The 27,162-nt window shown below is 40.4% G+C and overlaps 1 protein-coding gene across 11 annotated transcripts in view; it reads right to left on the bottom strand.

Moving 5' to 3' along the window:
- Window positions 1-26,675, bottom strand: part of TRAF3 (TNF receptor associated factor 3) — a 73,167-nt gene extending 46,492 nt beyond the window's left edge. For 4 of the 11 annotated variants that reach the window (XM_054827226.1, XM_054827237.1, XM_054827236.1 and 1 more), the window contains exons 1-3: window positions 5,855-6,421; window positions 4,503-4,772; window positions 3,529-3,672 (exon numbers count right to left, since the gene is read on the bottom strand). The gene's annotated coding sequence lies outside the window, so the exon portion shown is untranslated. Of the gene's footprint in view, window positions 1-3,528; window positions 3,673-4,502; window positions 4,773-5,854; window positions 6,422-21,785; window positions 21,944-25,341; window positions 25,398-26,106; window positions 26,239-26,525 lie in introns of those variants that run through there. The other 7 variants (XM_054827232.1, XM_054827230.1, XM_054827228.1 and 4 more) reach the window with 7 other exon arrangements.
- Between the last annotated feature and the right edge of the window lie 487 nt (window positions 26,676-27,162).

Below are 27,162 nucleotides of genomic sequence, written 5' to 3'. Positions count from 1 at the left end.
AAAAGACCTCTAAGATCATGAAGTCCAACCATCCGCAAGGCCTTAGAAAGATTGCTGTCTTCAGATTTGGAATACAAAGTTGTCAGTTTTAGTTGAAACTTCTTTTTGCATGCTTAAAGCCAGAGGGTTCATCTAGTTAATATTAATGACATCATGTTCACCTCTACCAAATAAATACTGAATAGAGCAATTTTGATTAATGTATTAATGGCAATCTAACATTTAAACACGCATTTTTATTTTTGAAAATTCAAACCTGAAAGCCTCCAGGTGTTGCACTAGAAACTAAATGAGAATACTCAGAGATTCCTTGGAGAACTTATGCTGATAAACGCTATCTGCTTGCATTATAAAGATCCATGCAGACACAACCTAGATAGGCAGAATGCAAAGAATAAATTCCAATTGTAGCAAATGCCACATTTAAAATTATGCAGAGGACACTCACTGTTAGAGCAAGGGGCTTAAGTCCTAACATTAGAGTTTAAAGGACACTGCACCACTAATGACTATTCAGAGCACAGACAGCAATTCCCCACTTTTTGCAAATAACTCATCTCCAGGCAATGAAGCTTCCAATATTACAGCAGTGGTTTGGATTTTTTTCCACCAATTCTACTGAATGGCTACATGATTTTAAGACTTTACCACTTTGTTTCCCCCTGAACTGTAAAATAAGCACAATATTGCTTACCTTTACAGTATCCCTGGCCTGAAGTGTTTTACATCAGTAGGAAGCATTACTTTTAGACTCTTCTTCTAGTGAGATTTGTCACCAGTCTAATTCCTCCTAGAAGTCTGGCTAAGACAAAATCACCTGCCTGCCCTTCTTAGTCTCATAAGAGATTTTCTTCTTCATAATACTTTCCAATTAAACTGCAGCCCGATGCTTTATGATCTACATGAAGCAATTTCAGGATCTGAAAACACTAGGTATAATATTATAGACAAACAGTTAAGAGAGGTCAAGGTACCCTCGTCTCTATATATAAAGGAGAACTACGACCTTAACATTATAAATGCTTCTGTGAAGAATCCTTCCTTTTAACTGCTTCACATTGTTCTGGAAGCTCTTGTACTGCTGGCTTTAGAAGATCCCAGGAAAGTGTCAAATTGAATCCAATTAAGAACATATATAAATGCACTTCCTACAATGTAGCATAAAGTCCCAAAATACATTAAAAAATGCCATAATATACATCCATGAAGCCAGGCACAATCCAGTTCCTGGGATTCTTTTCCATCATTAAACAGCCTCTACAACGCACTAGTAATAGGCTCAATGCCTACAGCACAGACATCCTGTCATAATTTCATTCAAGCCTAGGAGTATTTGCTTTCAGTAGACATAGTTGAAAGTTTTCTAGCAACATACAACAGTTGGAGGAAAAATAAAAAATAAAAAAAAGGTAGCTCCAAAACATCTGTTACGCATGATTCCTATTTCTACTCTATACCTCTGCTAACCCCAGAAGCAATTATTTTGAGGCCAAAAGCAGAAAATTCCTAGTGTTATCTCAAATCAGCAAGTTTTGTAGGTTAACCATATAGTGTCAAAAAATTGTTTTCCCCTGTTGTTTTTTGTTGTTGTTTTGGGGTGGGGATTTTGGGTTTTTTTTTAATCTTCCACTTTTCAAGACAGTTATTCAGAAAAAAAAAAAAAGAATTATGAAACTAGGTATACACAAACACACACTGTATTTTTCTCTTTACATAGTTTTAGTAATTTATTCTCTTGGGTATTGACTACACCAGAGTTTTTCTAATCACAGCTATCACCGGCATAGCTGTCAGCAAATAAGTATAAATGTTATCCCATTTTGGAACAAGTATACATTTTGTTATCAATCCAAACAGCTTCTATGTCTCACTGAAGTAAGGTATTTCATTAGTGTGCCTACACAGGATAGAGGCCAATAACACCAGCAATTAAGGCAAATCCACAGTATCTAAGTTCAGCTGAATGAGGACAACCCCCATTTTCTATTCCCATATGAAGATTTTAAGTCTTTAATGATGTGTCATCACCCAGTTTTTAAATTATGTCCAGATTTATCTTTTTTTTTTTAAAGTGGCCTAAGCTGGATATAACATGTAACTAAAAAGTCATCTCTAGTAATGAAACTTTTTGTACTTATATACCATCCTTTATATAGCCTCCTTTTTTCTCTCTCATCTATTAAGTTTTGACCAATAGTTTCAATCAAGCCCTCTGCTACCACACTGAAGTTTTACCTTGAAGCACAACAAAAACCACCACCACCAGTTTTTGGAATATATTTTCCTGGCGTCTATCTTTTATCACAGCAGCAGTGCAATGGAAACCAAGTGTTTGCCCGTGGAAATTCAGACTGAAGTCATCAAAATAAACACTCATCCTCACAAGAAAAGTTGTATTGTATTTTTGATGCCCACAAGGAGGAAACAATATGCGTATGACTTGATGTTGAATTGAAAACAAAGCAAAAATAAGATTTCCAGAAAAGTTTGAGATGGCAGGTAAGCAGAAAGATACTCCACGTGAGTCCTAACCACCTACTTCAATGCAGTAAAAAGACTGCTGTGGTAAAACTTTCTCCTGTATACAAATACTCATGCTTTAGTAGGGGGGAAAACAAAAAAAAAACCAACCCCACCACCATAACAAACAACAACAAAAAAATCAAATCACAAAATAAATGTAGTAGCAATTTGTCTCCTAACCATTAACTAGCAAGCTCATGAAATCCAGACCGAGTACAGACCACTTCAGCCATGCACTTAAACAAAAGGCAAAAAACCACTAGAAGAGAAAGTAGGTCAATCTATAACTCCAAATAAATCTTTCTCCTTCAAAGTTTATCCAACACTGTCAGAATTTTCCTGCTTGACAAATGTGAGATTTTTCCCAGCAGTCAAAAAAGTTTTATTAAAAGCAAAAACATCAAGAACAAATTTTACCATATCACAGCCACACAAAGCAGTGGCAGTGCCACCAAAGAATTTGAGAGAGACGTGAATACAGTGCAGCGTCAAGCAACCCGCAAGTTACAAACATTAGAAGATTAAAAGGTGAGTCTCCAAACCAGCAATAACACGCTTTGGTAATATATATATTTTCTTAGAATCTACCCTTTAGAACAAGTTCCCCCCTTAAGAACAGGTTACAAACCCCTTTTCCATTTAAACACCTCATCAGCATCACAGCTGCTGTCAGAATGGCATAAAGGTTGAAATCCTTGATAGTTCTCATCCTCTTCCCAGCCTAACCTTTGTTCTTACTCACTGCCTCTTCTAACATCTTCAGTAGCTATCTGCTACCAGACAAACTCTGTATCAGTCTGGAAATCATACTTCTCACATACAATTCTCCTTGAAAGACAGCTGAAGAGGTTACGATATTAAAAGGGGACTGGTTAGTTTAAAAGAGCTCTTGATTTCCAAAGTTCGTGCAACAGCTTTCTTGATGAAATCTGTATACTTCTTTTTTCCCCCACACACTAACACCCCTTCCTTCCCCCAGATTCGGAAGGCTCTTTCATTGCTTACATTTCCTTCGTTTTATTTGAATCTCATTTGATCTGCAGCTTGAGGAGAAAGGAGAATAGGCTTTCTCAATGCTCTGTTAGGGTTGTCTTTACTCTTGCCAATAAGAGGAGTTTTGCTATAGTCTGCCCAGTTCCTTTCTTTGCCCTAAAGAAAGAAAAGTTCAAATTATGTTACCTTCATTCAAAAACCCTGTACATGTTTCTCAGCATCTGTAAAGTTAGTCTAATGAAATTGAGGAAGTACCAAAGTAATTTTTAATGATAAATTTTAAAAATAACATAGATAAAGAACATTATATGTAACACATGAACATAAGATTTTTAAAGTACTGTTTTCCACTCCTCCACTACTGTTCACAAAGGACTTCCAACAAAACAACATGCACAAAGTAAAAATCAGGGCTAATTTTTCCTGCCTTCACACACATACAAGCTTCTCCACCCAGACACATTACTTGTCATTACAGACTGTACAAAATCTTCAGAGCAGTGCCATTTTCTCGGTAACAGTCTGTTAAATTCATTTGGAAACAGTGTCCAATTCTGGGAAAGTAACTAATTGTTCTGTAGAATGTTTCTTAAAAATCACCAACACCCTATGACAGTATCCAAACAGATCATTAGAAGAAAGCAACCTGGTTTGGGGAAGCTTGTTTGATCCTAGAATTTTTACAGGCACAAAGAAAAAGAGGAAATGAGTCTGAAAGTATAATTAATACAAATCTCCATCATTCTCTATGTGCATTCCTAAAAGTTGATAGTTTAAACCCAACAAATGCCACAACATTGCCCAGGCCACCAGTACACTAAATCTGAATTCCCCATAGTCTCTCTCATATTTACACTTCAAGGACAACATTTTGTGACCACGCTGCAGTAACCTCATCTGACCACTTACAATATGTACAGTCAAGCCACATTTTTGTAAGAATTTTACGTTCTCAACTCTTGTTAATGAAACTTGCATCCACCTACCACAGAGTCCAACAGTGCCAGTGAACTCTGACAAATCTGAGCAGCTATTCCGCAGTGCCAGAGCAGCGATGTTCCCAGATGACACTAAGCAGACCGGCGCCAAGGGCCCACCTCGGCAGCGTGTTCCCAGCTGTCATCCTGCACAGAATGCTGCGAAGATGGATCAGCCTCAGCAGTTACACAGAGCTGGTTATGGAAGTTCAGTCACAGAATTGCACACCTGCCACTAACAGTGCTGGGCTCACACTCCCATTATCATCTCTGAAGTGCCTTTGTAACATGAGACCAAGAAAACATTTATCTAGTCAGGAGAAATGCCACAAACTTCCACAGCTATAAATGAGTCTTTCTTGGGGCTTTCTGAGGTTTTGATCTTTGTCACATGCTACAATTCCATTTTGGTCCTCAGGAGGGGGAAAGGAAAGGCTGCTGCTACTAACAAAGGAGCAGCCATGCTCCTTTGGACCAGAATCATATTAAGTAACAGGCTAACGAGTGGTTACAGACTGGCAAAAGAAACACACTGGCCAAGGAAAACCCACTCTGGCTCATTCTAGAAACACAGCAGCTGGAAAAATAGCCCAGTTCTGAGATTTACAGAAAACTACAGGAATAAACTCTTACTCATACAAAAAGGAGATCTGCAACTGCCCAACACTTTCCCCATCAAAATAGTATATAAATTGCAAATCAGCCCATAATTCTTTCAGATGTCATGAATGAAGTGCAAATTTCTGTACTACACACTTATATGATAACTCAGCAAGAAATTTAAGTTCTAAAGCTCTTTTAAGCTCCCGTCCTGAGTTTAGACACCAATTACTGCCCTGGTCACTGTCCGTTCCTATTCTCTCCCAACACACCACCAAGCCCTTTCGATTCACAGAGAATTCAGGCGCCTCTAAGGTTTCATTCTTACTGAACAAGTGCACTCCACAGATACACAGCAGCATTATGACAGTGCTATAGCCTTAAAATTCTGACATTAAAAAACCATCCAAAGACACGGATAAGACAGAAAGGACTGGGTTTTTTGCTCTTAAGACTAACATAAAGAGGAACATTCCCAGAACTGTATTCTAGAAAACAATTCCTTATCATATTAGACAACCAAAGTGAAAACTGACTCCAAGAATATTCTAATACATATGAAGTACAAATAACTGTTTATCAACTTTAATATACTAGATAATTCAGGGAATTTATTACAACAAATTTCAATGAGTTACAAGCAATAAAAAAGGTAATCAAAACTTTTACTTTCCAACAGAACACAGTTGTTATTGCATGCTACAACATGCAGAAATTACTTCTATTATCCTTTATATGTTAGACAACAAAAAGTACCTTACCTTATTCTCCACTGTCTGAGCACAGAGGATTAAAAACAAAGTATTAGGTAGAAACTGCAAGTGTTTCATATCAAAGAAAAAACAAACCACTGCATCAATAAACTTAACGGCTGTCCGGCAAGCCATGCACACACTAGGGACACTTAATGAAAACTCATCCACATCCTTCTTTGCAAGCAGTCAGATCTCCGAAATGGGAACCTGAAGGCAGCCATTCATTACCTCCCGCTCCAAAATGCGGATCTCAGCAACACAACGCTGCAAGAGGAGCCACCATAGCTTGATTTTCCCTCCTAGTAATTCCCTCCTTGCCAATTACTGCACTGCAGTCTTTCTGAGGGCTATGCAAAACGCAGACAGGGGAGGACTGAAAGAGTCCGGGAAAGAAACACAGGAAAGTTCATTCAAATCATCTCATGTCTTATCAGTTGCGGGCTGAAAGGAATAAACTGCAGAGTTTGATGAGATCTCTTAGGATTCTCCCTGCTGTTCCCCCTCTCATGTTTCTGCCTTTCTTTTCCTTCATTTTTCATAGGTTAATTTTTGGATTTTACTTTGTGGCAAAACTAGAGGGAAATGGGGGGGGGGGGAAAGATAAACCATTTTTTAAAATTTTTTTTTCTTATATTTAGTGACTTCATTGTTTAGAAGACATACTAAAGCTATCTTTTATTCTCATAATCACTAATATTTTAAGGGGTTAAAAAACTAAAGCAAAGAAAAAAGTCATATAAGGTTTGGGGTTTTCTGGGTTTCGGGGCAGGGGGAGAGGTGCTGGTGGGGTTTTTGCTGCTTAAATCAGGGAGTTTAGTCAATTAACTATTTTAACACTTGGATGCTTTCCTTATACAATTAAAACTGCCGTGATTACACAGCAGCAGCATTTTTGAGACAAATGCCCAGCAGGGGCATTTGTAATTATTTCCCAAGTGTTCCACAACAGCAGCTAAAGAATACATCTGAATATTAAAGCTTTCACAGAAGGGCTGAGATTGCAAGGGACCTCTGGAGATCAGCTAGTCCACCTCCGCTGCTCAAGCAGGGTCAGCTAGAGCCAGCTGCTCAGAACAGTGTCCCATTGGGTTTTGAGTATCTGCAGAGAGCGACTCTACTACCACTCTGGGCAGCCTGTTGCAGTGTTCGAGCACCCTCGTAGTTAAATTTTTTCTTGTGTTCAGATGGAATTTTATGGGTTTTTAATTTATGCCCATAGCCTCTTTGGACATTAGAGGTTTAATTCATATGTGGATTAGTGCTTTTCTTTTTCCCCTCCCTTCCCCCTTTCGCTTCTTCATTCTCCACAGCTGCATTTAAGAGCAAAGGGAGCAACGATGAGCCCTCAGTGTCAATCAGCCGGTTGTTGGCTCATTTGCAACAATAGGCTCATCACTGCTTTCCACCCTTCCTTCCCTCTGCATCCTGCAGAGCAAGGCTCAAGGCCAGATCTTTGACCCCACAGCAGCCAGCTGCCTACCATCAGCAACCTATTATTCCTTGAGATCCGTGTCCTCCTTAGGGGAGGATCCTGCGCAGTCTTTTCTGGTTTGGCTTCACTGGAACATTAGGCAGGGCTGAACATATGCTGACGAAGACATGGAAAGCTCAGAAACCTCCAGTAGCTCTTCAGCACCTCCCTACCTGCTGCTGCAGCCCCTCCAGGAGAAGGGGCAGCAGCCAGCATTCAGAACACCTCATATGAGGATGTGCAGAAAGGAAACGGGAGCGTTGGGAGGTGGATGCATCCTTTGGGGTTTTGGCTCACAGCAGTGAAAAGGCTAGTTGTTTCTAGTGACATGTTTCAACAAGGTTTGCATCGGCCTTTTAAAGAAAAGGTAATGGGCAACATAGGTACAGACTCGTAGATACAATGAACATACCTACTACCACCCACAGATGGGAGAAAGATTAATTTCTCACAGCTGTGCACCAATCCTTTGCTTAGTATTCACAGGGGCTCCCGAGTTTCCATGCACTAAACCAGCTGTTTTACAATTTTTTTTTCTTTTCTAACACGGCTTAGTTAAAATTGAAATTCCTGTAGTGGACAACATACACCCAGTTTAGGCTCCCAAACAAAGTTTTAGTTAGTTTTATTTTAAGATTTTCTCTACTAAAAATAATTTATTTAACACTAAAGGTCATCTTCAGTTTCAAATCTCTTCCCTGGTTTGTAGGCCAAACATCACCTACCACATTTAAAAAATATGATGATGAAATTGAAAAGGGAAAAGGCCTGTTGGGTTTGAAAGAGACGAGAAAAAAATTCAGAAGAGCTATCAGAGACTTTCTGCGTGACTTAGAGCACTTCTGTACATTTCTATTTTCCTTTGATGAGGAACACATATAATGCCTCCTTTCTCTGATCTTACCTGGACACCTACCAAGTTCCCATCTCTTCATATACTTGTATACGTATTACCTTGTATATAGGACTTCAGTCTTAAGCTGGAAACTGCCAAAAGTGAAAAAATAACTAGAAATAAGGAACACAAAAACATAATTATATCTTGGTAAAGTTGGGGGGGAAGAGGACCAAAAAATATCCCTTTCCCCTAAAAACGGAACATAAATGATAAAATAAGATCCTTAAATAATTTTCAGTTTCTGCAGTTACTCTAAAACTAGCACCCTAACACCACTTTTTAACTTGTTTTGCTTCAGGACACTGAGAATGTCTTTAAGACAGCCAGGTGCAGCCTAGTTGCCTTCTGTCTGGGATTCACATACCATCAAGGATGCACACAGCATTTCTTAGGAAAAAAAACCCCACCACCTAGCACTAAGTTAGAAGATGGGGCCAAGGACGAAAATCTTACAGAAAGATAACAGGTCTGCTTCATAAATTGTTCAAGGTCTTGTGTATTCTTCATGGGAGGGTAAGTCAGAAAGAAAAAAGGCCAAGATAGTATCCAATCATCCCAGCAGACTATTTCCTCCTCCTGCACCCTTCACATACTATGTCTAGATCACAACCTAGAAAGGACTTGTTATACTGTCACAAAAAGTTCTTTTTGTAGGTTTATGTAACAAGAACATGAACTTCTGTGTATAAACAGCATCATTAATTCACATAATTGATTACTTACAAGAAGTTCTTAGTCATAGTGCTTAACATATTGTCTAGTGTTATTGTAGCAAAAAAGTGTAATGTTACTCCTTTCCACACAAAATTTTGACAGAGCCTCTCTACCTTCCAGCTTTACAAAGCTGCACCTGCTCTAAGGAACAGGCCACCGAGTAGTCCCAGAGCATCACCTGCTGCTTCCCTCCAAAGACACAATCCCTATCGCTCACCTGAAGGACTAAGGAATTTCCTATGTTTGTGTCAAGAAGTTGAAAGGAGCACGTTTCACTTTTTTTATCCATTACTAATTTACAGCTTAAACTGAATGCAAACAGAACTACTAACTTTTTTGTAGAAGCATCATTTCTTTTCAAACTCCAGGAAAAGTAGAGTAGAACAAGGAAGGAAAGCACAACCTCAAACACATTCAATGTACTGTTCTAAAAGATGCAGGATGTTTTCTCCCCTTGCAACTGAGGTATAATAGTTTCCTAAATTAGGCTGTGACTGACCGAGGAAGCTGGCTACCACCTATGACTTCTAATCATATTTTTAAGCCATTAGAAAGAAAAAGAAAAAAAAAATCTTTCCCCTCAGGCATTTAATGAATAGTAATTTGCTTACCTTCCTTGCAAATACAACTGATAAAATGAACCAAAAATTTATAAATAAACAAGCCTCCATATACTATCAGGCAACTTAATACCATCAGGCAAAGAGTGCGGAACTTGCTAAATAGTCCATTCTGATTGTGTGGAAGACACAGAACAAGAAAGAACAAGGCTTTAAAAGGATTTTCTTACAGAAATAAGAATGAAACTTGTTTGACTTTTGAGGCATCATCCTCATTCACAACTAAAACAAGTCCAAGCACTAAAGATGACTTGTAAAATTAATACCATCAACTTAAAGATGTGAAAACGCAAAGGAGAACAAGGTACTTCACAGTTTCATGCAATAATACAAATACTACTACAAAAAAAAAAACCCCCAAAACAACAAAAACCCCCAACTCACACAACTGTCATGAGGTTTCTAAATGCAGATATTACAAAAATATATACAGCAGAAGAATTGTTACTACCTACCTGTTCACATGAAAAAAATTCACAACACAAACCACAGTAACACACAAGACTGAAGTCTGTGTTTCCAATGGATTAATATATTGTCTCCCACTGCTGAAAGCTGGTCTTGATTCAGTTAAAGCCTAAGCACTCAGGCTTTCCTGCTGGGAAACAAACAAGTAAAGTCGGTTTCAAGCATCTCCTATTAATATACAGAAACAATTCTCACAAGCCTGAAGGCAGAAAAGAAAAATAGTAGGTTAAGGTTGCATGAAACCATAGAGCAAATCAAAAAGCTGCACTGAGACTTATTAGTTCACTAGAAAATTCATTGCAAAAGTCTATTTACTTCATGGAGGAAGTCACCACTGCCACCACTTAGTGAGTCAAGCTAATCTGCAAGAATACTTTACATAATGGGAAAATTTTTACTGGCCAGAGGTTCAGAGTGTTCTTAAATTTCCAGAAACTGGAGATGTAAAGATACTTCTGTTAACCTAAACCAAAACCAAGAAAAGAAACCACTCGAGCTGCATGCTCCATTTCACAACACGGGTCCTTTTTACTAGCTACCGTACTTCAACCTATTCGGCGTAGGAAAGATTTACACTCCAATATAAAAGGAAGGAAACATGAACATTGAAAACCCAGGCAGTTTTAACACTACCACCAAATGGTATTAAAACATATTGGCCAGCACACCATCGCCATTTCTGAACTGTGATACTGGGAACTGAAGTAGTTTAAGCTACCAGTTTTATTCTTGTAAAAAATTAGTACTAGTGAGACAGTTGGAATGGATTTACAAGAAAGCACAATACCATCTTAATTCTTACATTTTCACTTTACTGTGAAATAAAAGTTAACAAGAGAGCCAAGAACCTCCACAGTCAGTAACAAACTAAAAGGTGTTCTGTACTTCTTCTATCAAGTTGCTGCAACACAACTACAGTATAAAATCCAGTTTACTCAAAGTAAAGTAGCTTGAATGAAAGAACTTTCCCTCAGTTTTCAGAGGGCTGGTAACAGCTTAAGGATTATATTAACAATTAGGCAGCTCAAGAATAAAGCCAAAGAGTAAATTCAAAACATTTCATAGCTCTAATATTATTCCCCTTATTCTGCTAAAAATATGGTCAATTTAAAAATGCAGATTGTTCAGATTATAACTTACATTTTAGTTGCTGCTTTAAAAATATTTTTAACGAGACTTAAGAGTAAGTCCATGTTTTTAATTACACAAGTTTTTGAAAGTTGGAAATTTATTAAATATTTTGAATTAATGTTGTGGATCTTAAATGCAAAACTATGTGAGCTCCAAAACAGACTTAAAATTATAAAACTGATCATAAACTAAACCCTACTATGTAAAGTCTCAAAAGTGCAAAGACCACATTTGTTTTAGTATTGAAGAAATACAACTGTTACCATGCCAGTGTAATACAACTTTCCTAACAGGCCGCAAAGCACTGGGGAGAAGGGAAGGGGAGGGGGAAAAGAAAAAAAAAAAAAAAAAAAGTATTTACAAGCTCAAATTCAGAGAGTTAAATTCATCATCTTTTCCCATCTCCTGGTGTTAGGACTCCATAATGCAATATATGAACTGTTTCTGTGGTCCTTATTTTTTTATTTTACTTTTGGCACTGCAAATCCTTTATGAAGGGTTCTGTCCTACCACAACATTCTTTCTACCATGCTGTACATTAAGACCTCACACCTCATCTTTCTTCTCACAATTTACTTTACCTATGTATTTGCCAACAAAAGCCATATTTCTGATTACCTGAGTTTTATCTTAGTTGATGATAACAAAAGAATGAATGAAAAAGGCCTTCTGACTCCAGTATCTGTATGCCCCTTTTTAAATTGAAACCTAGTTAAGGGGGCTGTCTCTACTGCATGACAGAATCAACTTGTAATTATGGAGAGGGAAAAAAAAAAAGCACACAAAACAGAAAACAAAAAGCGTGTTTCTGTTATCTGGTAATGCACTCATTCATTTGAAGGCCTAAATTCTACTCCTGGAGCGTACAGACCGAGACCAGTGGTACAGCTGCATTGCCCAAGTAAATAGCAACATCTCCATGTTGTAATGGCCAAAGCAATCTCCGGGAACCATCCTGAGGACCCAAAGGTGTCCACCAGCTCACACAGAAAGCAGAGAGTGGCACAGCTTTTTAAGTTCCCCCGGAGAGCTAAACACTTCTCCTCACCTACAACTAGACTGTCAGCTTTCCTGCCAGTCCTGACAGCGCTGTGCTTCCATGGGCTTCATCATCTTCATCCACATACCGAATACCAGTCCTCACCCTCCATGAGCTGCTCTCCCTGTATGCCTTATCAAAAAACCACAGCCAGAACAATATTAGTTTTGTGGTCTGCCTTAGGTTTTCCACCTAAGGCAAGTGCTGCACTTCAAATCACAAAAGAAAGCACAGCTCTTCCTAGAGTGTTAGACATCTGGAAATCACGCTGGAGCAAGTTTAATCTGTTATTACAGAGATCGGAACCCTCAGAGCTACTGTCATAAGCTAGGGTCACTCCATCAGAACAATTTCCTCAATTCAGATAGGAATATAATGCTATAGAGGTTTCAGTTGTTCTTGTCTAACACTATCTCCATGTGGTTCCAGGAAGGACCTCGGTACAGTAATCCAAAACACAAATTGCACAATGCAAATTTAAAAAAAAAAAAAAAAAAAAAAAATCCCACTAGACCAGAGGCAAAGGATGGATTAAAAAAGAAACCTTGCAGCAGCAAAGAGCTGGGTTCTAGCCTATAGTCCAGCTCCCATCTAGTCCTCTGGAGAATGGAAGAAAGGCAAGGATTAAGGCAGACAGAACAACACTACACACCTGTAAGAATCCTTTTTTCTGTAATGGAGACCTCTGTCCCTCTACAGTGCTCATGTGGATAAAGAAAGAGCCCCCTGTATCACTGTTGAAGAACACTGAAGAGTTCTCTACTGACATACTGACTTCCCAGATGTTGTACCTCCAGTCCAACTATCTACAAGACTGAGTACGGACTGGAGACACCCTGAAGCCTTCTGTGTTTAGGCAACCACCAGAAACAACTACATTTGGGCAAACTGCAGGCAATGGTATTACTGATTTAAAATGTGTAACATCCAAGATCCATCTTCCCTATGCATTTCTGTCATTCAGTATTGGTAGCAGGTCAGTTCTATCAGTTAACAAAATCCTGAAAAGTCATCAGCTTGGTATCAATTCTCATCCTGCCTGCTTTTCCAAAATTAATTAATTTGGACTAACTAGTTTTGCCACTGTGATACTGTCAAAGAGGACTGAGCACTCAGTGTCTGCAGAAAGAATGACCCCCTCACCACTTAGTATCATCCTAATTATTGAGAACATATTAATTGCCTACATTAGCTTAAAACAATGGAAGCTGAACTCTTCTGTACTAATTTACAGCCATTGTGTGCTGGCCTCTTTATTCCTGCAGTGAGCATCTGGATTTGTAGGGTGGTTTCACTGTAGGCCGTAAGAAAACAGCATTTCAGAAGTCACTTGTATGCAAACATTAAAGGTTTCTTAAAAATGTTTTTATTTACAGGAAAATGAGCAGAGACCAGAAGAACAAAGACACAAGAGCAGTTTAAGGAGAGTATCATACAGGCTCAGGGAGCTCTAAGAGGGAATAAGGCCATACAGAAACATGTATTATTAAAATGCTCTTGTTTCTGTTTTACTTATTGTATGCAGTACTTGGCAATAGGCTCTGATGCCTGAGCCCTGGTGCCTAACCACAGCCATTAAGATATTGGTACATCTTTATTTGGCCTTCCCACATCTTCCTTAGAATTTACTATGCTTGTGGTAGTAAAAAAAAAAAAAAAGAAAGAAACAAAACAAAACCATGACTCCTTGGTTTTCACAGTTCAACACACGAAATTCACGTTCACTGGTGGTTTAAACGCTACCTAAGGTACACTGCGAGTTCTGGGTCTGGGTGTACTCTAGAGTGGGGGAAATACATGATCTCATTTCAGTGTTGTTAACAGCATCAAGACCGACACATTGCATTTAGTCTTAACATTAGATTCAGGCATTTCATTTAAGATAACATGGGAGGCTGTACGCCAAGTACTTTGAAGCTCAATGACATCTTGAATTGGATTCAGTATTTGAAATCAGGAGAACAAGAGGAACTAAAGTTGCATCCTAGTTGCAAGGAAAATGTAGGCCACGTGAAAACTTAAGAGCAGTGAGCTACCCGATGCCACTGATCCCATCAAGGCCCGTTCATTTTGAACCAGAGTTCTGTTCTCCAGAATACTCACAGGGGTTCCCAGTCTGACATTCATTTGCAAATGTACTAAATGTGTTCTCTATTATTCAATTCTTAAAGTCACTGTTGGAAAATTTTAACTATCTCAGAGCCAAAACAGATGCCTAGGCAGCATTACCCAAGATGATGACAGTTACCTGCACCTTCCTGCCCACTTTACCAATCCATTGCATGCTACCCTTTCAGCCGTGTCCTTTAAATCGGGCTGTTTCTCCTCAGTACCCTAGATCCTTAATAAGGGCACAGAAGGAATTTTGATCAAATACTATGGAGAAATTTCTGGTGGCCCTTACTGTCATTCTCTTATCTTGCAGATGTTTATAAACAAAACATATATTCTAATTTTTCTGGAAAACAAATTCCATTACTCAGTTTCACATCACTTGTATCATAGAAAACAAATCACAAGATCAAATACAAAAACATTTTCAATTGCATTTAACCTTAATCAACTATCCCAAACAGATGTGAAAGAGTTAACAGCTAGCTGGGTTATGCATTACATCAGTTGGTTCTTCCAAAGTAGAAGAAAGAAGAATTAATCACTTAATTTTTCTTGGCATCAACTTTTGTCACTTTTCCGTCCACACTGCCTACTGGAACAATATCCTCTTACTGCTCAAGACCATAAGAAAAACATTTTCTTGTTATCCTTTTACTTCCTTTGTTAGTTTGATATTATTTTATGGCTCAAACACTCCAATCTTCTCCCTACACACTTGTGTCATTCTTTCGTACTCATATTTAACGCTGTTACCTAAATTCATACCATTTCTTCTCAAATTTCAGATCATTAGCTATGTACTGATTTAGCCAAAGAAATCGGTTGCTATGTGTCAGTGCAAAAGAAAGTAAAAATTACTAATTCACTCTTGTTCCCTAAAGTGAAGATAATGTTACTGAATTCCTCTTAGTCTCTAACATGCCTCCTATGGCATCTTACCTACAAATTTTCAGAATTCTTGTTGTCTTTATTTTGTTGTTCTCTGTTTTGCTGTTCTTCCTCCTTCAGTTCCTAGAAATACTGAATTTTATCAGTTCAAGTTATTCTTTCACAAGCTGCCTCCTTCTTATATCTTTTTTAACTGGCGCATTCCGCTCTTGGTCAACATTAAATCAAGACAAGCATCCATATTTATCATCAAGAACCTTCCCACACACCAATAAATTCCTGCATAGGACTGCATGTCCCACGCGCCTTTCTCAAAAGATACGTGTGCAAATAAAATCATTTATGTCAAATCTCATGTTTGTTCATTTAGTGTGTTTGGGGTTTGGTGGTTTTTTTTTTTTCCAACAGAACAAAGTTTCACCACCCCACCCATTTTTGGTAGGTCTACAACAATACTGCTCTCATCACTTCCTAGACCTCCCCTTATTACCTTCTTCACCTAAAAATAAACACACACATCGTTAATACACCACATTGCCACTTCTTCCCTGACAGTCCTTACTATGCCCTCTCTGATCAACGTTCCTGTGGGATATGCTATTGATGCCATTTTGGCCATAGGAACAACAGTTATTCTTTGATCTGGAATCTAAGCACAGCAAAATACGACAACAAATCCTGTTAATTGCCAAGTCCTGGCCAGTAAACACACAGATAGTCTCCTAACCAGTTGAATGTCAACGTAGGAGGGAAGAAGCAGGGCTAGGTTTTGCTAATACTGAAGTATCTAATAACAGAGCCCAGAATACTATCACCCTTCTGCCTATACACTATCCTAGGGCAATGTTAGAATCAAGGCTTTCTGTTCAAGGTGACCAAGCACAACTTTGCTTCTGCCCGATTCATTTCCACCTTCAGTTTTGGCCTCGCTTAGCAAGCCAATCACATAACTGAGGAATACCAAATTCATATTTGATGTGAAGTTGTACGGCTGGATGACATCATAACCACTATCTTTTAATTGCCCTTTTAAGGGTTATTGTTAGCAAGCTGTAAGTTATTATTAGCAAACTGATAAAATACTAATGGTCAAGTTCCCTCACACAACAGCTTGTCCATTTCTCCAGTGATCACATAACTGATAACTTTTCCTATTTGAGTTTTTGCAAAATGCATGATTAATGCCAAAGAGAACCACCCCTCTGCATATTACTTCAACCTGCCAGATTCTGGGTAACTAACAGTACCTGGCAATCTCACATTTTAACCTTGGCCAAGGTTAGAAAGTCAACAAAGATTTTTGCAAACTTCCATATTTCTTTTGTTGAAAACAGAAAATTACATGTGAAGTCCACTGGCTGCTGCACACCACTTTTAACAGCTGCTAAAGTCAGGTCAAGTCTGTTAAGGTAGGCTTCCCACTGCTGGATCTGAAATTATTTAAACTTTCCAACGTCAAGAAGTAGATTTTTGCTAAGCTGCTACTTCTTAAAAAAAAAAAAAAAAATCTGTTTCTCAAGACAGATTTTGTCTCTTCCATTTCTTGCTCAGTGCTATTTAATGCTACTAAACTTTTTTGCTAGCTGGTCACAATTACCTTGATTCTTTAAATCACATAAAAATACTTCCACCGGTAGTGAGAAGAGGGCTGTGGCTTCATGATCCCAACCTGACTAACTTCTATTGCTCTTGACCAACACTATTTCTAAAAATGAGGGTTTTTTTTTTTTACTTACAGCCCTGTGGCATGGGAGAATTCAAAGACCTCAGCAACCTTGTCTTGCTATCTTTAGAGCAGAATAGAATAGTTCAGTTAGAAGGGACCTACAATGATCATCTAGTCCAGCTGCCTAAGCACTTTGAAGGAGTCTTAACAGCAAGGAGTATTTAACAGTTACACTTGCTAATGCACTTTTTAAAAAAAAAAAAAAATTAATACATATCTCAACCCCAACTACAGCAGAGTGAGTCAGGTGTCCAATCATGGCTGTTTAGTACAATTTTAGATGCCCCAAAATTTTAGATGCCCCAAAATATCCAAGATGTGTGCAGGACTAGCAGGTAAGAGTTTGGCCATATGGAAGACTGCACACTTTTGGAGCATCAGCTTGAGACCATCTGGGATCACATACAGCATTTCAGGTGGTATTCAGTGCCTCTGTGTGTAGGCACCACCTTTGTTCCTTTAAGTTTTTCTAAACCCACTAGTCAGTCAGGGCGCAGGCAAAGAAATACTAGCATTGTGTGTTTAAGTTTAAACACCTCCCTTTAAAAAGAAATGCTAGTGGACAGGGGACAATAAGACAACAGGAACTCAAATATTAGTCTCATGAAGGTGTTACTGCTGTAATGGCCAGTCCAGTTAATTTCTGGATTTTTAAATCAAGTATTTCTCAACACTGAATTTAATACTGCAGTATCCCCACCTACATGATAGCAGGGCATGAATGTAACAGAGTCAACACGTAATAGCTGTGCGACAGCTACAACAGAGGTAGCTGCTAAAATCTACCTCACTCATGCAAAAAGCATATGATTTATTTCTTCCATACCTCCTTCCCATGGAGAGAGCCTGTCTTTTTAGCATCTTATCTATTCATTTCAAACTGAAAAAATCTTAGCAAGTATCCCTGCCTTGGAAAGTATTTTAATAAAGAGAAGTCCCTTAAAAAAAAATACAGCCATGAAAACAGTTCTAGGCAGAAGCCTGCTTCCATTAGGTATATAAATATTTCAATCCCAGCAGCACCATCTAATGGAGAGCTCACCAATTTTTTCCCCTTCTTTAATATGACAATCACTTTATTTTAGAGGTGTTAACACCTGATACTTTAAACACATGGCCTATTTAATACTCTATAAAAACAGAGTAGCTACAAGAGAAGCCAAATCATCTCTCCATAGACAACAACCAGACAGTCCTTTTTCCCCCTATAGACATTACATTCACATACAAATTTATTAAGTACAACAGGTCATTTGTTTATCCAGGAGACAAGATTTTAGTTAAAAATACTTTTTTTAAAAAATAAAAAACCCCAGTAATTGTGAAGCAGTAATGTCAGCTTAAAAATACAGCTACCTTAAGCATATTTAAACTTTGCCTCTGAAAGCAAAGCAGAGATGTCAGTACCTCGGAAGTATAAGGAATATTGACAAATCTGGACCTTAACCATAGCAACAGAAGTCACTACCTACACCTGCTTAAGATGAAGTTAAGCATTCCAAGACATCTTCAGGTTGCACTTCTGCTACAAGATATACTATAGGAGATGGGTAGCAAATTATCCTAAGCACCAATAAAGCATATAGCATGACGACTCGTTAGCTTCCACTATTTATGTCATTAACAGTTTCTCATGCAAACAAACATGACAGAACTTATGTATGAAATGGATCTATAAGAAGTTGTATTTTTTCCTCATTGCATTTTGTCCTTGTTCTTTATATAAATCACAATATTGAAAATAAGGGTTCAACTACTTTGAACTTTTCCAATTACCCCAGTATATGGATACTCTTGTTCTGGAATAACTGTCTTTTTATGTATAGCTCAAAGGACTTTCAAAGTCTGCCCTATCTCATCTCAGAACAGTCAACTAGTACACTGAGAGTTCATATTTTAAAAAAAAAAAAAAAACCAAACCCAAAACCCAACACCAAAAGTCTTAGTAAGTAATTCTGCAAAAATACAGCATCATACTTTGGCTATATGTACTAACAGCTTTATTTACAAAAACTGGACAATTCCAAGCTTCTTCCTCATTTATTTTGAGAGAATCTCCTCAGCAAAAATATACAGAATGCAGTGGGTGGATATTTATTTGCTAAATCTTTCTTAAAAAAACCCAACAAAAACCAACCCCCACACAAACAACCAACAGAGTAAATCCCCCAAAACTCCCTCAAAATCTTACTGGCCGAAATACTGAAAGTTGCACATCTAAATGATCCTTTTCAAAATGAAAGTGAAGTTTCCAGGAATTTGTAAGACGGAAAGAGGAATAAGGGAAATTTATGGTCCCAGGTATTGAAAAATAGCTGACGAAGCACAACACACAAATAACAATAAACTTGTTTTATCTTCCTAGAGATTGCCAAGAGCATTCTTCTGCACATGCTCCAAAAAAGTGTCAAAATACCTTGCTATAACACAGATACAAAAAACATTGCCATAGTATGAGCAACACAACAGCAATATCTACTAGCTGAACACAACATTGCTATTTCCATTACATATTGACACCATGGGTTAGTAAGACATATTTGCCAATCTGAAATACAGCATGCTCAGGTTCTGTAGATAGAAACATGATTCAACTCCTGACAGAAAACAGACAGAGAAGATACTGCTGACTTCAAGTGATACTATGTATTATTAACTTCAAATGAAGTCAGTTCAAATCCTCCCCCCTGCGCCAAAATGCTGAGTTTTAGAAGGCAATGAAAATATTACTGCAAAGGGTTCCAAAACTGCTAGAGATGCACATATGCAAATCAGCAGCCTTCATTGATTTAGGTATCCAACATTCTTCTACTCAAACTGTCAGCCAAATGGTAGCATTTTGAGAACGTGTCATTTTACAACCGCAAATACTTTACCTTTGGCATCTATTGAACGTAGAACTGGTATCCTAATCAGGTTCAACCACAACAGTCATAACAATAAAAAACATTCCCAGGCAAAAGCACAATGCTCCTCTCTCAAGGATGTTGTGCTGAACAGAAGACAGTGAAAAGGAGGGAATGAAAGACCAAGTGTAAATTTAAAGACACATGTACTTCAGACAATAGTAGGGTACATTGTAGACTATCTTTAGTGACCTGGAAGAGAAGAGCCTGTTAATTCACCTGGAGTGGGAGGTGGGGCGGGGAGGGAATCAAAGAAGCAGGTAGCTACAGAGAGATCAAAGAAAAGTGGAGTTGCAGAAAAAAATTATTAGCCAGAAATGTGAAAATAAGTACAAGCCTGGAAAGAAGTATTTCAAGAGAAAAGTGATGTAAATGGAAGTAAAGGGGAAAAATGCAGTCACTTTGCTCAAATGCAAGGATGAAACCACCTTGGAATAAAAGTAATCCATTTACAAATTAGAATTACAAGAGGTCTGACCAAAAGCAGTTCAAAATAAGCAACTTCTAAGAATCAAAGAAACCAGCTCGAGAAGTTAAGAGCATTTATACTGTTTGGCCAAGCAACTGCAGATGGAAGAGAAGCACAGCACGGACAAGAGGATTCCATTAGTAACTGAAGAGCATAAAACACAGAAAGAGGAGTCACTTGGGATGGTTTAAAGCAGATTAAAACAAGATAAAGTTGAATGAAAATGGTAAGGCTATACTTCCTATGCAAAATCAAGACTTCTATCGACGAGCCATTAAATAAACAGGTAGAAGCCACAACACTCAAGGAAAGCTACTCACAGAAGGCTCCTCTCTGTGGAAGGACAGAGACAGGACATAGTCAAACTGGTACAGTACACAGCATCTCCATTATATAAAAACCTCTAATAATTGTCCTAATTATCTCCCTCTCTGAAGTATATGGATGAGCTCACAAAATGAAATCCATTCACATTGCCAAAATTTGGTTTATGAGCTGGGCTTTGCTTTTAGAAAGTTATTTTAGGCACATTTATAATGTAAGCTCGCTCCATAGATTAAGAAAAAATTGTTACTTTTCTAGAACATCCAATAGGAACAAGTACAAGCACCAGAGCAGCCACCACTGACAAATTCTGTCATGTACCCTCAGCTTCCTACAGCACTGCACATTTGCTGTACGCAACAATGGAAGACTGTGAAGCAAATACTGTTTCCTGTCCCATGATGCTGACGGTGCAGAATGGTACAGCACTGCAGAGGAGACAGAACAGGATGCCTCTACCCAGCACTTGCAATTCAGTTCACTTATCAATAGATGATGCTCGTACTGCCCTGCTGGGTCTCAGCCCTCATCATTTTTATGTCCTCAGATTGCAGGAAAGTGCCACTATTCCCATGTTATTACAGACCAGTAAAATGGTCTGTATATGGAGCCAGAGGCCAGACACCCATAAGCCACTAGCTGCATCAAAGTTATTCTCAGAACTCCCAGTCAGCCACCACCTAACCTGAGCGGCACCCAAGTTATCAGTCCTCTTCTCTTCCCCAACACATCATCTATGCTCAAGGAAATATCTGTCTTGACAAGGCTGATCACCTCAACAAGCATCTCAACATCAAGTTCAAATGCACTGGAAAACAATAAACAAAAGATCAGTGGAAGAAGCATCAGCAGACTCTATGTCTTTCCTCATCCTGGCAATTGTCCTAACCACTTGACTGAGCCATCATGCTTCCTCTTGCTCTGTTTCTCAGGCACACTGAGTTTTGATTATTCCTGGCATAGCAGAATGAGTTTCAAGAGGAGGAAGTGACACCACTCTTAACTGGCCTGTGGCTTGATGATGAGAGTACTCCCAAGGGAAGTAGGAAACTTGGATTGGAATCCCCCTTCTGCCCCTGGGACTTGAGCATGATGTCACATCACTCAGCGCTGCAGCATCAAAGCCCCTTGCCAGTTTGGCCCCCACTGAAGAACTTATAGTACGTACATCTACAGGAACGAGAAAAACCAGCCTCCAGGTCTCCCAGATTTTATGCTGGTATCTTCAATGGACCATCTTCTCTTTCTTGATAGATGTCAAAGCTTGTGGGAATGAAGTGGCAGCCAGGAAGGCACTTCTTTTCTTACAGTAGCATCTGCAACATGCTTTTCAAGACAGACCAAATCAAAATAACTCTTTTTTGCTGGACGCCTAAGAAAGCTGTAAAGACTCATGGTATTTCAAGCTTGTCTTGAGTGGACATATCTTACTTTATTTACAAAAATATGGTTTTCATATTAATGCAGAAACCATAAAGTCAGACAAGAGTTCAGTGTTACTCCAAGTGTTATTTTTTTCTAATTATGGGCTTCCATGTAGTCATCATTAAAGCATGTAAATTAGAAGTTTTGTGACTTCTTTCACTAATGTTTTTGACTGAAGCATTTGCTCTGTATACTATATGTGAAAGGATATATTCACTTCAAAACATTTAAACTACACTACTGGATTATTAGCAATTTTTATCATTGTAAATAATCTACAGAATGTTTCCTCTATACATCAGATAAACTTATGTCATAAATGATCATTTTATGGTACTATATAAAATAATACTGGAACTATGAAACATTCCAACTGAAAGCACTCTTGCTATGCCCATTGCAGTTGTAATGCCGGCAATTTGCAAAAATTCAATCTTGATGTCAAAGTACACAACACCCCGATTTTCAGCACCAGGAGGGAGCCAGGGATGGAGGCCATCACACACGGCCAGTACAGAACTTCTGCATCCATGAACACATTGAGACTTCACTTCTGAGGCTGCTCTTGACTAGACAAACTGCAGAACTTGGAATTCTACTAAAATCACATTTTATACATGCAGAGTAAAGCAGCAGGGAAGAACAACAGCATGGAAATCAAAGGCTTAACGTTTCTTGCGGGGTGGAGAGGATTAGTGACCTACAGTTGTTGTATATAATTTTAGAGACACTCGCCCTGTTAACCTAGTTACAAAGCCAACAGTCAGTAGCAACTGAAGTCACAGTGGCAATGATATTTTGCTGTTGATGCTCCAGTAGAAAAGATCACCAAGAAGAAAACAAAAACAAACTCAAAGACTGTATAAATATATGTATAGTCACAGTTCCCAATACCAAATAACCTTTTGCCTTATTTTCTCCCTAAGTTCTAAGATTTTTCTACTGTATACTTACCTTACTGTTTTTCTAGGGGTTTGCGTTTATTTCCTTTTCTCTTCTTCCCCATTAGAAGAAGAGAGCACATCTTTCTACTATGCAGGCACCTAATGACCTTTCATTGTAAGTTGCCCTCCCCTTTCCTCCTAATTCTCTAGTCCTTTCTCTTTCTATCTTAAACAAAAAGCATAGAAAAAATGAAATGTGTTTGTGATTTGTCAAAATAAACATATACTGACTTTAAACTATCCACTTATGAGGATATGGGCTTCCAGCAGGCAGAGCTGCGAGACCAGTTATATTCTCTCTGCCAGCCCTTTACTGCTGTAGTTTCTATATCACCACTTCATCATCACAGGTTAAAAAGTACAGGATAAAACCTAGCATGACTACAGCACTATCTCTTGTGCTACAATCGCACCTTTATTCTCTTACACAAAAATACACAACTCTCCCTCCCTTGGCTTCTTTTCCCCATACCACATCTTGAAATCTCCAGTTTCACTCTCTCCCACCACTTTTGGTGTGCTCCTGAGCCACACGCCAAAAATGCCAGGAGGTTTCAAATACAAGCATCATATTCAGAGTGTACCCACCCACAGGCATTAAAAAAAAAAAAAAAAGAAGCCTTGGCATTTCTTTAAAGGAACTGTGCACTAGAGCACACACATCTGAAACCAATGTGTAATGAGCAGTCTTCAAACATCATAAGATTCGGCACCTTCAATTAAGAAACACTACTATTATAAAAAAACCTAATGAAATCCAGTTGTTGCATCATCTAAGATATCACAGATCAAAACATGTTATCCTTGCAATATGTATTCATACAAAGCCAGTTTAGGATACTGGAGTAGATTTAAGTCCTTCCTATTTTTAAATTGCCTTTTCATCTGCAGAAGAACTATGATCATCTACTTATGAATGTATTTATGTTCCAGTGGTTAAACAACAAAAGTTAAAAATTAAGATTTCTGGCTTTTCGTATTTTCAGCATTGTCGTATCTACCAATAGAACAGCTGGACTTCAGTATTGAAAAAACATGTTCCTCTTCTCTCACTTAAGCTTTTCATTATGGACAAGAACAATGTAAAGATCTAAAATACAAGATCTTGAAATCATTTAGAAGACAAACTGTATTAGCATGGACTGGTTAGACTTCACAAAGAATTTTCTGTCACTGATGCTAACTACTGCCATCTTACACAGTTTTCCAAGGTACCAACAGTAAATATGCTTACACGATGATCAAATTCTCTGAATCCATACAAGAATGGCTTCTCAAAATTGGTATCATCAAACTTAATTGCAGAAGGACTTCAGAAAAGCGTAAAGACTGAGGCATTTAGCACCCTCTTTTGATTAGAATTCATTTGCTTTGCTACTGAATGCACTTTACCTTTCCATATTCTAGGTCCAGCTATTATTGGAAGCTTCTCATAAAGTCATATTTCAGTAAAACACCTACCATTTTCATGTTGGAACAAAGCAACTTTTATAACCTCATAGTGCTGTCTGCTTGCAATGCCCAAACTCATGATACATCAATGTTTCCGTTATCAAGCTTTATGACAAGGGGTTTCCCAGTTCAGCCATAAAAAAAAACTCTGATTCAGTCCAAATGTTAAAGTATTGCTCATCTTAAAACAAAAGCCCTCTCCCTAATCACAATAAATAACATTTCAATCTATGTTAATCCATCAGTGTGTATGGATTGCCATTTATAAACACTTTTAGCCAAATGGCTCATTTTAAAGGACAACATACAGTACATGCTATGATGTCTTTAGTTCTAACAATCAATGTAGCCTTTAAATCCAGGCTTCTAAGCAAGTCAGTAGCTATTTTAAACACGGTTTTTTACTAACTATTTCATTTGTCTAAGCTAAATATTGCTAGTACACCTCCACATCATACACTAAAATCCTTTTCAGTCTATGAATGCAAGTTCCCATTAGTGCACAATAATGCTACGTGCATTCTACGGGACAAATCTGCAAGGAAAAATACACAATTCTACTGAAGAAATAAAAACTGCACAAATTACAATATACAAGGCTCGGTTAGATCTCAACAAGCTAGAGAAGTAACTGACCCAAGGAGACTGCAAATTTCAAATTGTATCATTGGAACTTCCCACATTTTACTACTACAGAAACAGAAAAAGATGAAAAATGTCCTAACGCATGGTAAAGATCCACACAGAGGTGCACATACAGTCTTTCACGTCACACACAAGCTCAGATCGGCAGAACATGAGATTATGCCTCTTAGCACTAATACCATTTCTCTTGTTTTTCCACAGGTAATTCAGATCTCAGACACTTGAAGATACAAATAAATCAAGATGTAAATGCCTTACCTTCCTATTTTACAAGCCACTGCAGTTCTCAGATTATGAGTCAGTCATAGGTTCATCTGCAGAGGAATGACTCAGTATAAACTTTTAAACACTCGTTATTTTTTCTAACCTACAACACGGTAATTAATTTAACATATTGAAACGCGGTGCTGCGAAACAGTGCATAAAATGAATGGCGTGAAAACAAAACACTTTTCTTTCCGCTCACGCCAGGCAGACGGGCTTATAGCGCAGGGCTGTTGTAGGCAGATAGACTTTATAAAAATATAACTCCTTCCGCACCGATCAGGGGCAGCTCCGTACCAACGGCAGAGGATTTTCCCCGGCGGCGACCGCCGATGTCCCCATTGCACGGGAGCCGGGCGGTCGCCGGCGCAGGCACCGCCACCGCGGCGCAGAGCGGAGCCGGAGCCGGGGCCGGGGCCGCCGCAGAGGGCAGCCTCGGGAGCTGCGAAGTTGCGGGGGACCCCGCGCTCGGCACCCAGGCACGGCGGCTGCCGGCAGTGCCCCTTTAAAGGCCGTCGGCCCGCCCCCAGCACTGCATATGGAGGGAGCCAGGAGTGGAGCGAGGCTTCTGCATTCAAACGACACATCAAACGCCGCAAGCGCCGCCGCACGGCTCCGCTCCGGCCTGCCGGCCGGCCTCGCCTCTCCTTCCCTCCCCGACACGCACGCACACACACACCGCGGGGCGGAGGGGGCAGAAAGCAAGAGGAGAGGGAGAGGGAAGAGGGGAGGCAGAAATAGTAAGTGAGAAGGGGGCACCTGCAAAGCCCTGGAGTGCGTCCGGGCAGGCAGAGTCCACGCCGCCCCCGCCGGAGGCTGATCTATCCCCGGGCACCAGCCGCCGCCAAGGTCCCGGCAACAGGCTGCGGGTGAAGCGCGCTCGGCCCCTGCCTGGTAGCAGATGCCTCGTATCAGCGCCGCGCCGCCGCCTTGCCCCCCGCCGGCTCCACGGGAGCACCCCCCCTTCCCGCCGGCTCTCGCCACCCGCCCAGCCCCGTCCCTCTCCTAGGGAGCCCGAGTGCGGGCAGGCGAGCCCGGCCGGTGCCGGAGCCCTGAGCGGGTGCCGGAGCCCTGAGCGGGAGCCGCCGCCACGGCGGCGGTGAAGCGCTCCCCACCTCCCCCTTCGCCGCCGCACCGCGCCGCTCCCCGGGCCGCGCCGAGCCCCGCGGACGCCCTACCTGCGAGCGTGTGAGGGGAGCGGGGCGGCGGGCGGCAGCTGGAGCCTGGCGAAGGCGACCGCCAGCCCGACGGAAAGTCCCTGCCGCTCTGCGCCGTCTCCCCCCGCCCCGCACTTCCTCTCCCGCCCGCTCAGGCTGGAAATCCCCGGCGAAGCCCGCTGCTCTCCCGGCTCCGCCTCACACACGGAGGGGCGGGCCGGGCCGAGCCGCTCAGCGCGCAGGCGGCAGCCGGGGGGCCGGGCCTGCCCTGCCCGCCTGCCCCGGCTGCACCTGATGCCGCCGTTACCCGCCCGTCCGTTCCCCCCCCCCTCCCGCCGCCGCGGGCACAACCCGGGGAGAAGGGGCCCCGCGCTCCCCGCCCGGCAGACAGAGCCCGTCCCGCCGGCCCTCCGCAAGCGCCGAAGGGGGCGCGGGGTGGGCTGTGAGGAGACGGCGCGTCCCGGTCGGGGCGGGGGGGTGGTGCCGGGGGAGCCGTGCTGAGGCTCGCCCCGCCGCTGCGGGGGCTCGGCCTGAAGGCGGGCGTTGCTGCGCCGGCCCGACCGTTGGGGCACTGGGGGAAGGGCGGGAGCGCTGAGGAGGGGAAGGGCGCGGGAGATGGCGCCGGGACGTGGGGCGCCGGGAGAGAGGGATCGGCGCG

Source organism: Grus americana, chromosome 5, assembly GCF_028858705.1.
Source record: "Grus americana isolate bGruAme1 chromosome 5, bGruAme1.mat, whole genome shotgun sequence".
NCBI lineage: Eukaryota > Metazoa > Chordata > Aves > Gruiformes > Gruidae > Grus > Grus americana.
Note: the sequence above shows the minus strand (reverse complement) of the source record. Positions and strands in the feature narration are given on the sequence as shown.